The 10,916-nt window shown below is 45.4% G+C and overlaps 1 pseudogene; it reads left to right on the top strand.

Moving 5' to 3' along the window:
* Positions 1–2,339: 2,339 nt before the first annotated feature.
* On the top strand, positions 2,340–10,576 carry LOC109764876 (DNA-directed RNA polymerase II subunit RPB1-like; annotated as a pseudogene).
* The last annotated feature ends 340 nt before the right edge of the window (positions 10,577–10,916 follow it).

The following is a 10,916-nucleotide window of genomic DNA, read 5'->3' as shown; positions in this document are numbered from 1 at the left end:
ATGCTAAGAGTGAGCTCATCCCTTTAGGTGTGGAGGGGGACAGTCTAACCCCTTTTGTTAATATTTTTGGATGTACTGTAGGTATGTTTCCAATAAAATACCTAGGAATTCCATTACATTATGATAAACTGAGAAGGGAAGATATTCAACCCCTTATTGATAAAATTCTGAAGAGGATGGCTGGTTGGAGGGGAAAACTGCTTTCCTACTCGGCTAGGCTAACTCTGATCAAGGCCTGTTTGGCTAGTATCCCTGTTTACCTACTGTCCTTCTTTAAGTTTCCCAAATGGGCTCTAGATTTAATTAATAATCAGCTTGCTCATTGCTTATGGAGTGACTTTGAGGGGAATAGGAAACTCCATCTAGCCAATTGGCATCTGGTCTGTATGAAAAAAGAGCATGGAGGACTTGGGGTCCCCAATATTAAAGACCTCAATCTATGTCTGTTAGGCAGCTGGGTCAAGAGGTATGCTCAAGATGAGGGCAAGATCTGGAAAAAGATCATAGACAACAAATATCTTAGAAACTCACCTAATATCTTTGCTTGTAGACCACAGGCTTCCTCCAAGTTTTAGCAAGGAGTTATGTGGGCTGCTAAAGCTCTAAAGTTTGGCTATAGATGGGTAGTAGGGAATGGGAGAAAAACCAGATTCTGGGAGGATATATGGTTTGGCACCTCTCCCCTTTCTGTCCAGTTCTGGCCACTTTATGCTATCTGTCATCAACAATGTGTTACAGTTTCTGATGTTTGGGATGGGGACACTATCAAACTTACATTTAGCAGGGTCTTTACCCCTGCTATGATGGAAGAGTGGTACTGCCTTGAACAAATTATAAAAGAGACTACCCTCACTGGAGAGGAAGATGATATGATCTGGCAATATGAATCCAAGGGGGTTTACTCTTCCAGCTCGTTGTATGCCATCATTAATTTTAGGGGGGGTGAAACCTGTCTTTATTCCTTCAGTTTGGTCTATTGTAGTGCCACCCAGAGTTCAGGTCTTTCTCTGGCTGCTGGCCCATAACAAACTGATGACTAAAGACACTTGCTTAAAAGGGGGATTGACAAAACTTCGGGATGCCTATTCTGACCAGGAAACAGTAGACCACTTGTTTTTTGGTTGTGTAGTAGCAAAAAACATCTGGACTGAGGTCTCCTCCTTTCTTTCTGTTGATTTAGGGTCTAGCTATCTCTCTATTGCCAAATTTTGGCCTGCTAATAAAAAACATGAAGTACTAAATGCCTTTTGCGCCTGTCTACTGTGGTGCCTTTGGAAAGTTAGGAATAATCATGTTTTTGATAATGCTATTTGGTCTGATATTAAACAGATCTGGTGGCTGGTCTGGAGGACACTCAAGAGGTGGATGGTTCTATACTCAAAGGATTCGCAGGAGAAAATGCAGAGAATACTGCACTGGATATCCTGCATCCTCAAAGCCCCTTTGTAGCTGGATATGGGGTGAAAATGGGTCTGGTGGACACTGGAGGTGTCTCGCCAACACATTTCCTCCCCAAGCTGGCTTTGGGGATACGTAAATGCGGCTTCAGGAGCCCAGACAATTCAAAATCAAATGAGGCTCCAGAGAAGAAATCAACTCAAGCAAACTCAAGCCCTGCCTCGCCGCTGGACTGGCCGGGCTCCCCAACGCAACCTTTCAAGAAGATGAAGGGGGGAATCCTGGAACAGATCAAGGAGGTTCGCCTGATGCTTGCTGCTGAAGACAAGAAGATGCTGGCTGTTGAGAGTGACCCGCTCCCCGCTGAGACGCTGGAAGATTACGTTGCTTAGTTCTTTCTTCGCTCACCATAGATGTTCCACTTTGAGGGATCATAAAAAGCATGTATCTTGGCTGTAGGCCATTTTCCTTTTTCCTTTTTGTTCATTTTCTTTCTCTGAACATGCATTGCAGCATGCGCGAAAAGCGTCTGAGACTTCTGTTATGGGTTTCATTTTATTAATGGAAAGGGGGCTCCCCTGATGATCTAAAACAATTTCACAAACCGGATTCTCAAAAAAAAAAAACAATTCCACAAACCGGGCCCTAGGTTGCTTGGCTGCCACGCTCTCACACAAAATCATGTCACGCGGCCTCGGCTGCTCTCCGATAACGATTGGCTCGGAGTGCTGGCTCGCTGCCGCACAGCTGGCACTCGCCCGTTGCGCTTTCACCGGAAAGCGAACCCACCCCACACCAGACCCCTCATCTTCACCGTCCACTGCGCATCCAACGCGCCACGCATCCACGGCATAGGCGGTTCGCTCTCGCACCCCGTCACGAATCCGTACCCCGAATCGCCTCCACCCGCCCTCCCACGGTGAAAAGGGCCCCCCACCCTCCCCTTTCCTCTTTTCTCGGACGCGCCCCCTCTCCCTCCCCGGCGGAGGAGATCGGATAAGATCGGTCCTGTCCCCATCTAGACTTCCAGAATCCGAGGGGCGGGCGACAATGGACGCGCGGTTCCCGCACTCGCCGGCGGAGGTGGCGAAGGTGCAGCTCGTGCGGTTCGGCGCCCTCAGCCCCGACGAAATCGTATTCCTCCGCCGCCGCCTTTCTCTGTTTGGTTTCTCTTCTCTCTGCTTTCGGGTGGAGTTGGAAGTAGCAACTCGAGCGGGTTTGGTTTGTGTGGTCGGCCTGGCTAGTTTTCGATCGAACTCGAATGCTGGATGGATGAACGAACCGCCATCGGGGCACCGGTACTGGTCGTTAGCTTTAATCCGCAGTCGGTTTGGGTAGGGAACTAGTTTCCGGTCGAACTCTGGATGGATGAACGAACTGGTTGTTGGATTTTATGGTAGTGTCAGTTTGGTTGGGCAGCGAACTAACTGGCCTAGCTCGGTTGACCTGACAAAGTACAAGATGAGGCAGAATCATTGTAACTTGCCAGTACAAAACTAACTTTCCAAGGGTTAATTCTGACAGAGGGAACATAACCTGTTCTATGATTGCTGTTTGATTAGTGCTTGGTTGTTGTAGCTTGTGAAGTACATGGTTCGGTTTGAGTTACAAGTTGTGCTCGGTGTATTACATAACATATGGGACACATCAAAAGTTTGACATATTTAACAAAAGCTAATAAATGTTCTTATTACCTGTTGTGATCTGAGCTTTTACAATTTGAACAGTTTTGTGAATCACGAGTGCTACACATGCTTTTGCTACAGTAAGTATGCCAGCTCTTGATTGGGCCAAGCTCAATACAAGTTTTAATAAAGTTACACATGTCTGGTTGCTAGTTGCTAGATCATTTGCAGAGTACATCTAATAAGATGGATTTTGCAGGGTTTAACAGTATGATTTATTGATTGGGTTTAAATGGACATTGACTGTTGTATTGATGGCGGGTGGTCCATATGGAGTTCCTAGGTTATGTGTATGCATCATAATTTTGCGCTAGATCGAGTTTAACAGTTCTTCTGTTGCTTTGCTTGTTTTTTGTAGAGGCAAATGTCAGTGGCGGTGATAGAGCATGCAGAGACCAGGGAGAAGGGGAAGCCAAAGCCTGGGGGTTTGAGTGACCCTCGTCTGGGGACCATTGACCGCAGGACAAATTGCGAGACATGCATGGCTGGGGCGGCCGAGTGCCCGGGCCACTTCGGCCACCTTGAGCTTGCAAAGCCCATGTTCCACATCGGCTTCATCAAGACCGTGCTCTCCATCATGCGCTGCGTCTGCTTCAACTGCTCCAAGATCCTTGCTGATGAAGTTGATCCGGTACATGTGCTCTCAATTGTTGGTTGGTGCATATTAGCTAAACTGAAATCATAACAATCATAGTCCTCACCATTCACTAGCTATATTTATGTTCACTCAACATGCTATTGGTAGAACAAAAGAAGAATGCATTGATGATGTGCCCCCCTACTTATTGTCTTTGGTAAAATAAATCAGAACCATGGAGCATTATTACAAACAACTTGCAGTTTCCTCGTGAAAGAATTCTGAAAAGGTTGTTCTTGCAAGTTAGCTGCTAATTAACTATTGTCATAGGGTGGGCCATCTATATATGCTTGTGTGCCTCCCTTGATCTTGGCATATGTTATTTACCAGTCAGTGATATCTCTTGCAGATGGATAACAGGTTCATGGAGGCTTTGAGAATCAAGAACCCCAAAACAAGACTAAGAAAAATAAACGAGGCTTGCAAGAGCAAAAAGGTTTGCTCTGTGGGTGAGGATGATCTCAAGGGCCAGGATCAGCAGCACACCAATGAACCAGTGAAGAAAAGAGGTGGCTGTGGTGCTCGGCAGCCAAACATCACGATTGATGGTATGAAGATGGTTGCAGAGTTTAAAGTAACAAACAAGAGGAATGATGATCAAGACCAACTCCCTGAACCAGTGGAGCCAAAGCAAATTCTCTCTGCCGAGAGGGTATTTTATACATTATTGTCTTTACTACTCAATTCAGTATGCTAATACTACTAGGCTATAAGAAATTTTTTATCTAACCACATCATGGTAAATTTGTTGGGGCAGGTTCTTAATGTTCTCAAGCATATAAGTGACAGGGACTGCCTTTTGTTGGGCCTGGACCCTAAATATGCTCGTCCTGATTGGATGATACTACAAGTCCTCCCAATTCCTCCGCCGCCTATGAGACCATCTGTCATGATGGACACTTGCTCCAGAAGTGAGGTTAGCACAGTACTACTGAAATAATTTTTATGAATCCAATGCTCGGTTGGTTCACATGGCAGATGGCACCCTTTCACTCACTGTTGGTTTATCTTGCCATTTCTACAGGATGATTTGACTCATCAATTAGCAATGATAATTCGGCATAATGAGAATCTGAGGAGGCAAGAGACAAATGGAGCCTCAGCCCACATTATAACAGAGTTTGCTCAGTTGTTGCAGTTTCACATTGCGACATACTTCGACAATGATCTTCCAGGGCAACCAAGGGTGAGTAGTCAGTCTATAAGTGCATTTTCCATAATAATTAATCACCAATGGACAAGTGACCTGGTTCTCTTTTGTCAAAATGTTCAGACCACTCAGCGTTCTGGAAGGCCTATTAAGTCGATCTGCAGCAGGCTGAAAGGAAAAGAAGGCCGGATTAGAGGAAACTTGATGGGGAAGCGAGTTGATTTTTCAGCCCGTACTGTCATCACACCAGACCCGAATATCAACATTGATGAATTGGGGGTGCCATGGAGTATTGCATTGAATCTAACATACCCAGAAACTGTTACTCCATATAACATCGAGAGGTGCGTAATTTATTTGCCATTCTTATTTAATCACTGTTCTTGCATTGTTATTTGATAAGTTATGTCTGAATCTGATCTGATTATACCAGGTTGAAAAAACTAGTAGAATATGGGCCTCACCCTCCCCCAGGAAAGACAGGTGCCAAGTACATTATCAGGGAAGATGGCCAGAGGCTGGATCTTTGCTATGTCAAGAAAAGTAGTGATCAGCATTTGGAGCTAGGTTACAAGGTTAGTACTAACAGACATAGTTGCAGTATCCACTGTTTTAACTAATGGTGACATTGCAAAAGTGCTCACCTGTGATTGCTTGACTTGTCAGGTGGAAAGGCACCTTACTGATGGAGATTTTGTTCTTCTCAACCGGCAACCCAGTCTTCACAAAATGTCTATCATGGGGCACCGCATTAAAATCATGCCCTACTCAACTTTCCGCCTCAACTTGTCTGTCACGTCGCCATACAATGCAGATTTTGATGGGGATGAAATGAATATGCATGTTCCTCAGTCATTTGAAACCAGAGCTGAGGTTTTAGAGTTGATGATGGTGCCAAAGTGTATTGTCTCACCTCAAGCGAATAGACCTGTTATGGGTATTGTCCAGGACACACTTCTTGGTTCTAAAAAAATTACCAAAAGGGATACTCTCATCGAAAAGGTGAACACTTACTCTCCTTAAACAACACCTTCAATAGTAGTATTGTTTCTGTAGTTTTGTAGCTTAATTAGTGTTGTGAAATTTCTCCCAGGATGTATTCATGAACATCTTAATGTGGTGGGAAGATTTTGATGGGAAGGTCCCTGCCCCTTCCATTTATAAACCAAGGCCGATTTGGACTGGCAAGCAAGTTTTCAACTTGATTATCCCCAAGGAAATCAATTTAATTAGATTTTCAGCCTGGCATGATGCTGATGCTGAAAAAGAAAGCGGATTTATTACTCCCAGCGATACTATGGTCCGGATAGAGAAGGGAGAGCTTCTGTCTGGTATACTTTGCAAAAAAACACTTGGGACATCAATTGGAGGTCTTATTCATGTTATTTGGTAAGTTATAAAAGTCCTACTGCAGTTTCTCTTTTTAGTACACAATGTTCTCCACTGCTAAATACTCCTTCCGTTCCACAATATAAGACGTTTTTGCAAGCTATATATGTAAGCTTCCAAACATGTCTTACATTATGGGGCAGAGCAAGTAATAATTTTGGTTTAACTGTTTGCAGGGAAGAGGTAGGGCCAGATGCTGCGCGCAAGTTCTTGGGTCATACACAGTGGCTGGTCAACTACTGGCTCCTGCAACATGGTTTCAGTATTGGAATCGGGGATACGATTGCAGATGCAGGTACCATGAAGAAGATTAGTGACACAATATCAAAAGCTAAGAATGATGTGGATGAGCTTATCAAGCAAGCACATGACAAGAAGTTGGAACCTGAGCCAGGACGCACAATGATGGAATCATTTGAAAATAGAGTGAATCAGGTACTAAATGCCATTGTTTGGTTATTTCATCATCAGTTTTTTTTGGTAGACCTGTTTTGACATATCCGTTTTCCATGCTAGGTTCTTAACAAGGCTCGCGATGATGCTGGTAGTAGTGCTCAGAAGAGTTTGCCTGAGAGCAACAATTTGAAAGCTATGGTCACTGCAGGCTCAAAAGGCAGTTTCATTAATATTTCGCAGATGACTGCTTGCGTCGGACAGCAGAATGTTGAGGGCAAGAGGATCCCATTTGGTTTTGCTGGTCGTACATTGCCCCACTTCACGCAAAACAACTATAGCCCTGAAAGCCGTGGATTCGTGGAGAACTCTTACCTTCGAGGCCTGACACCACAGGAATTCTTTTTCCATGCTATGGGTGGTAGAGAAGGTTTGATTGATACTGCTGTGAAAACTTCTGAGACTGGATATATTCAGCGGAGGCTCGTGAAGGCCATGGAGGACATCATGGTGAAATATGATGGTACCGTGAGGAACTCCGTGGGTGATGTCATTCAGTTCTTGTATGGAGAAGATGGCATGGATGCTGTTTGGATTGAACCGCAGAAATTGGACTCCCTGGGGATGAAAAAGGCTGAGTTTGATAGTGCATTTCGTTATGAACTGGATGATGAGAACTGGAGGCCCACTTACATGTCGCCTAAATATGCTGATGATTTGAAGACCATTCATAAATTCAGAATTGTGTTTGAGGCAGAGTTTCAGAAATTAGAAGCTGATAGATTACAGCTTGGGACTGAAATTGCCACAACTGGCGACATTACATGGCCTATGCCTGTCAACCTCAAGCGACTTATCTGGAATGCTCAAAAGACTTTCAAGATTGATTTGAGAAGACCTTCTGACATGCACCCGATGGAAATTGTGGAAGCAATGGACAAGTTGCAAGAAAGACTCAAGGTTGTCCCAGGAGACGATGCCATGAGCATCGAGGCTCAGAAAAATGCTACTCTGCTCTTCAATATCCTGCTCCGTAGCACATTTGCTAGCAAGAGGGTCTTGAAAGAATACGGGCTCACAAGGGAATCTTTTGAATGGGTCATCGGTGAGATCGAATCGAGATTCCTCCAGTCTTTGGTAGCTCCTGGTGAGATGATTGGATGCGTGGCTGCACAGTCCATTGGAGAACCAGCAACTCCGATGACGCTGAATTCTTTCCATTATGCTGGTGTTAGCGCTAAGAATGTCACTCTTGGCGTACCCCGGTTGACGGAGATCATTAACGTCGCGAAGAAGATAAAGACCCCATCGCTGTCTGTTTTCCTAAAGCCTGAGGTGAGCAAGAAGAAAGAATTGGCCAAGAATGTCCAGTGTGCCTTGGAGTACACTACACTACGTAGCGTGATCCATGCCACCGAGATATGGTATGATCCTGATCCTCTAGGAACCACCATTGAAGAGGATGTGGAATTTGTCAAGTCATATTATGAAATGCCTGATGAGGATATTAACCTGGATAAGTTGTCTCCTTGGCTGCTGCGTATCGAACTGAACCGTGAGATGATGGTCGATAAGAGGTTGAGCATGGCTGAAATTGCAGAGAAGATCAAACATGAATTTGATGACGACTTGTCATGCATATTCAACGATGATAACGCAGATAAGCTCATCCTTCGTATCCGCATTAAAAATGATGACGAAGCTCCAAAACAGCATGAGAATGATGGTGTCTTCCTCAAGGAGATTGATAGTAATATGTTAACTGAGTTGGCCCTTGGAGGCGTTCCAGATATTAACAAGGTCTTCATCAAAGAGGGGGAGGTGAATAAATTCGATGAAAAAGATGGTTTCACTCAGAAAGCAAAGAACAAAGAGTGGATGCTTGATACAGAAGGTGTAAACCTCTTGGCCGTGATGTGCCATGAGGATGTTGATGCTACGAGGACAACGAGTAACCATCTGATCGAAGTGATTGAGGTTCTTGGGATCGAGGCTGTCCGCAGATCTCTCTTGGATGAGCTGAGGGTGGTGATATCTTTTGATGGATCCTACGTGAACTACAGGCACCTGGCCATCCTCTGTGATACCATGACATACAAAGGTCACCTGATGGCTATTACTAGGCACGGTATAAATCGCAATGACACGGGACCTCTCATGAGATGTTCTTTTGAAGAAACAGTGGATATCTTGCTTGATGCTGCTGTGTATGCGGAGTCTGATTACCTGAGGTGTCACCGAGAACATTATACTTGGCCAGCTCGCTCCTATTGGTACAGGAGGCTGTGGATTGTATCTGAATGAGGAGATGCTGAAGCAGGCCACTGAGCTTCAGCTCCCGAGCTATGTTGAAGGTCTGGACTATGGTAGTGGCATGAACTCAGCATATTCACCCATCTCTGAGACACCGTACCATGATGAAGGAATGATATCGCCAGTGCTGAGTCCAAATTTTCGGGCTTCTCAATTCTCACCATATGTTGGGGGCATGGCAATTTCTCCGGTCCAATCAAACTACAGCCAATCCTATACTTCTGGCTCTCCTTCCTACAGTCCGACCAGTCTATCATACTCGCCAACATCGCCGATCTATAGTCCCACATCACTGACCTATACTCCAGCATCACCAGTTTATAGCCCAACATCGACAGTTTATGGTCCAACATCTCTTGCATATAGCCCAACATCGCCAGTTTATAGCCGGACATCTCTTGCATACAGCCCAACGTCACCATCTTATAGTCCAACATCTTCACTCTGTAGTCCGACCTCTCCATCATACAGATGGACGTTGCCATCTTATAGCCCAACATCACCATCATACAGTCCTACATTGCCCTCATCATACAGCCCTACGTTGCCTGGTTACAGCCGGACGTCACCGAGCTACAGCCCTACTTCACCGAACTACAGCCCTACGTCACCAAGCTATAGCCCTACTTCACCGAGCTACAGCCAGACGTCACCGAGCTACAGCCGGACGTCACCAAGCTACAGCCGGACGTCACCGAGCTACAGCCCGACGTCACCGAGCTACAGCCCTACGTCGCCCTCGTGCAGTCCTTCACATGCTTATTCTCGAAGCAGGGCAAGGATGATGAGCCCGTACAGTCAGGCTCCTCCAAACTACAGGTATTCTGTTGATAGTTTTTTCTAGGGGTTTGTGTTGATAGCTTTGGCATCTGTTTATTCATGCGTGTCTCACTCTCACCGACTTACTCGCCCACCTCACCATCATATGCTGCATAACCAAGCCCATCGTACTAGCTGTTATTATGACAATCAAGACATGGGTTTCCTAACGCATTGCCTGTGTTGCAGCCCGCACACTACCGCTGGAGGAGCTAGACTAGATTACAGCCCAGCTTCCCCCAACTACAGGTAATGCATCAAGTTAATCTCATTTGCCCGGCCTTGATGAAAGCATAGACCATCCATTAGCTCTTCTGAGAGTTGTACCGTGCAGGCCCAGCGCAAGCTACTCCCCCATTGTACCGGGCTACTCTCCGTCATCCACCAGGCCACAAACTACTGACATGGATGACGAGACTGCTCGTTGAAGCCACTGGCGATGAAAATGGCTGCTGGCTGATGCAGGCCTTTGCTAGCTTTTTCGCTGCCCTGCTAAAAGCAGCACTAGAGTGTATGTAGGGATGCAAGGCGGCGCCCGAACCCGTCCTGCTTTGTGTGTCAAATTAGAGGTGTTAGCCTAATTTGTGCTGATTCAGCACTCCGGCGGGCCTATGCGGGACGCCGCTCGACACAAGTGTATGTACGATCGATGTAATATGAGTGCCTCGTCTCTTAGTGTCGGCTGTTGTTGGGCTGTTCAGAATAGGCAAGTCTTTAATGATGCTTTCTTGTAACTAATGTCCACTGGAGCTTTCCTTTCTAAAAGGAGTTCAGCCTTCTTATTCGTCGAAATTTTTAAAAGGAGCCTAGCCTTCTTATTCGTCGAAATTAATGCAGTGAAGAAGTGAGTTAATAGTGAAGCGACGAAATGAGGTACTGCCATTTTCTGTCACTAGCTTTACTAAGACAGTGAATCATTCGGCTGCATTATCTCAGTTGTTGAATACATCGTGTTCAGGTAAGGGAGAATGAGAAGTTTACTCTTGTAGGAATGAGTAACTGGCCAAAAAAAATTGGTACTACCTCACTTCCAGCGTTAGCAGAAACAACTGACAAAGAGGGCAGCACCGCACCGGCAGCCACTGCTTCTTGTCCAATCTGGGCCTTTGCTAGTTACTATTTTCTATCTGAA

Source organism: Aegilops tauschii, chromosome 2, assembly GCF_002575655.3.
Source record: "Aegilops tauschii subsp. strangulata cultivar AL8/78 chromosome 2, Aet v6.0, whole genome shotgun sequence".
NCBI classification, from domain to species: domain Eukaryota; kingdom Viridiplantae; phylum Streptophyta; class Magnoliopsida; order Poales; family Poaceae; genus Aegilops; species Aegilops tauschii.
The sequence above is the reverse complement of the archived record's forward strand: the minus strand, read 5'-3'. Positions and strand labels throughout refer to the sequence as shown.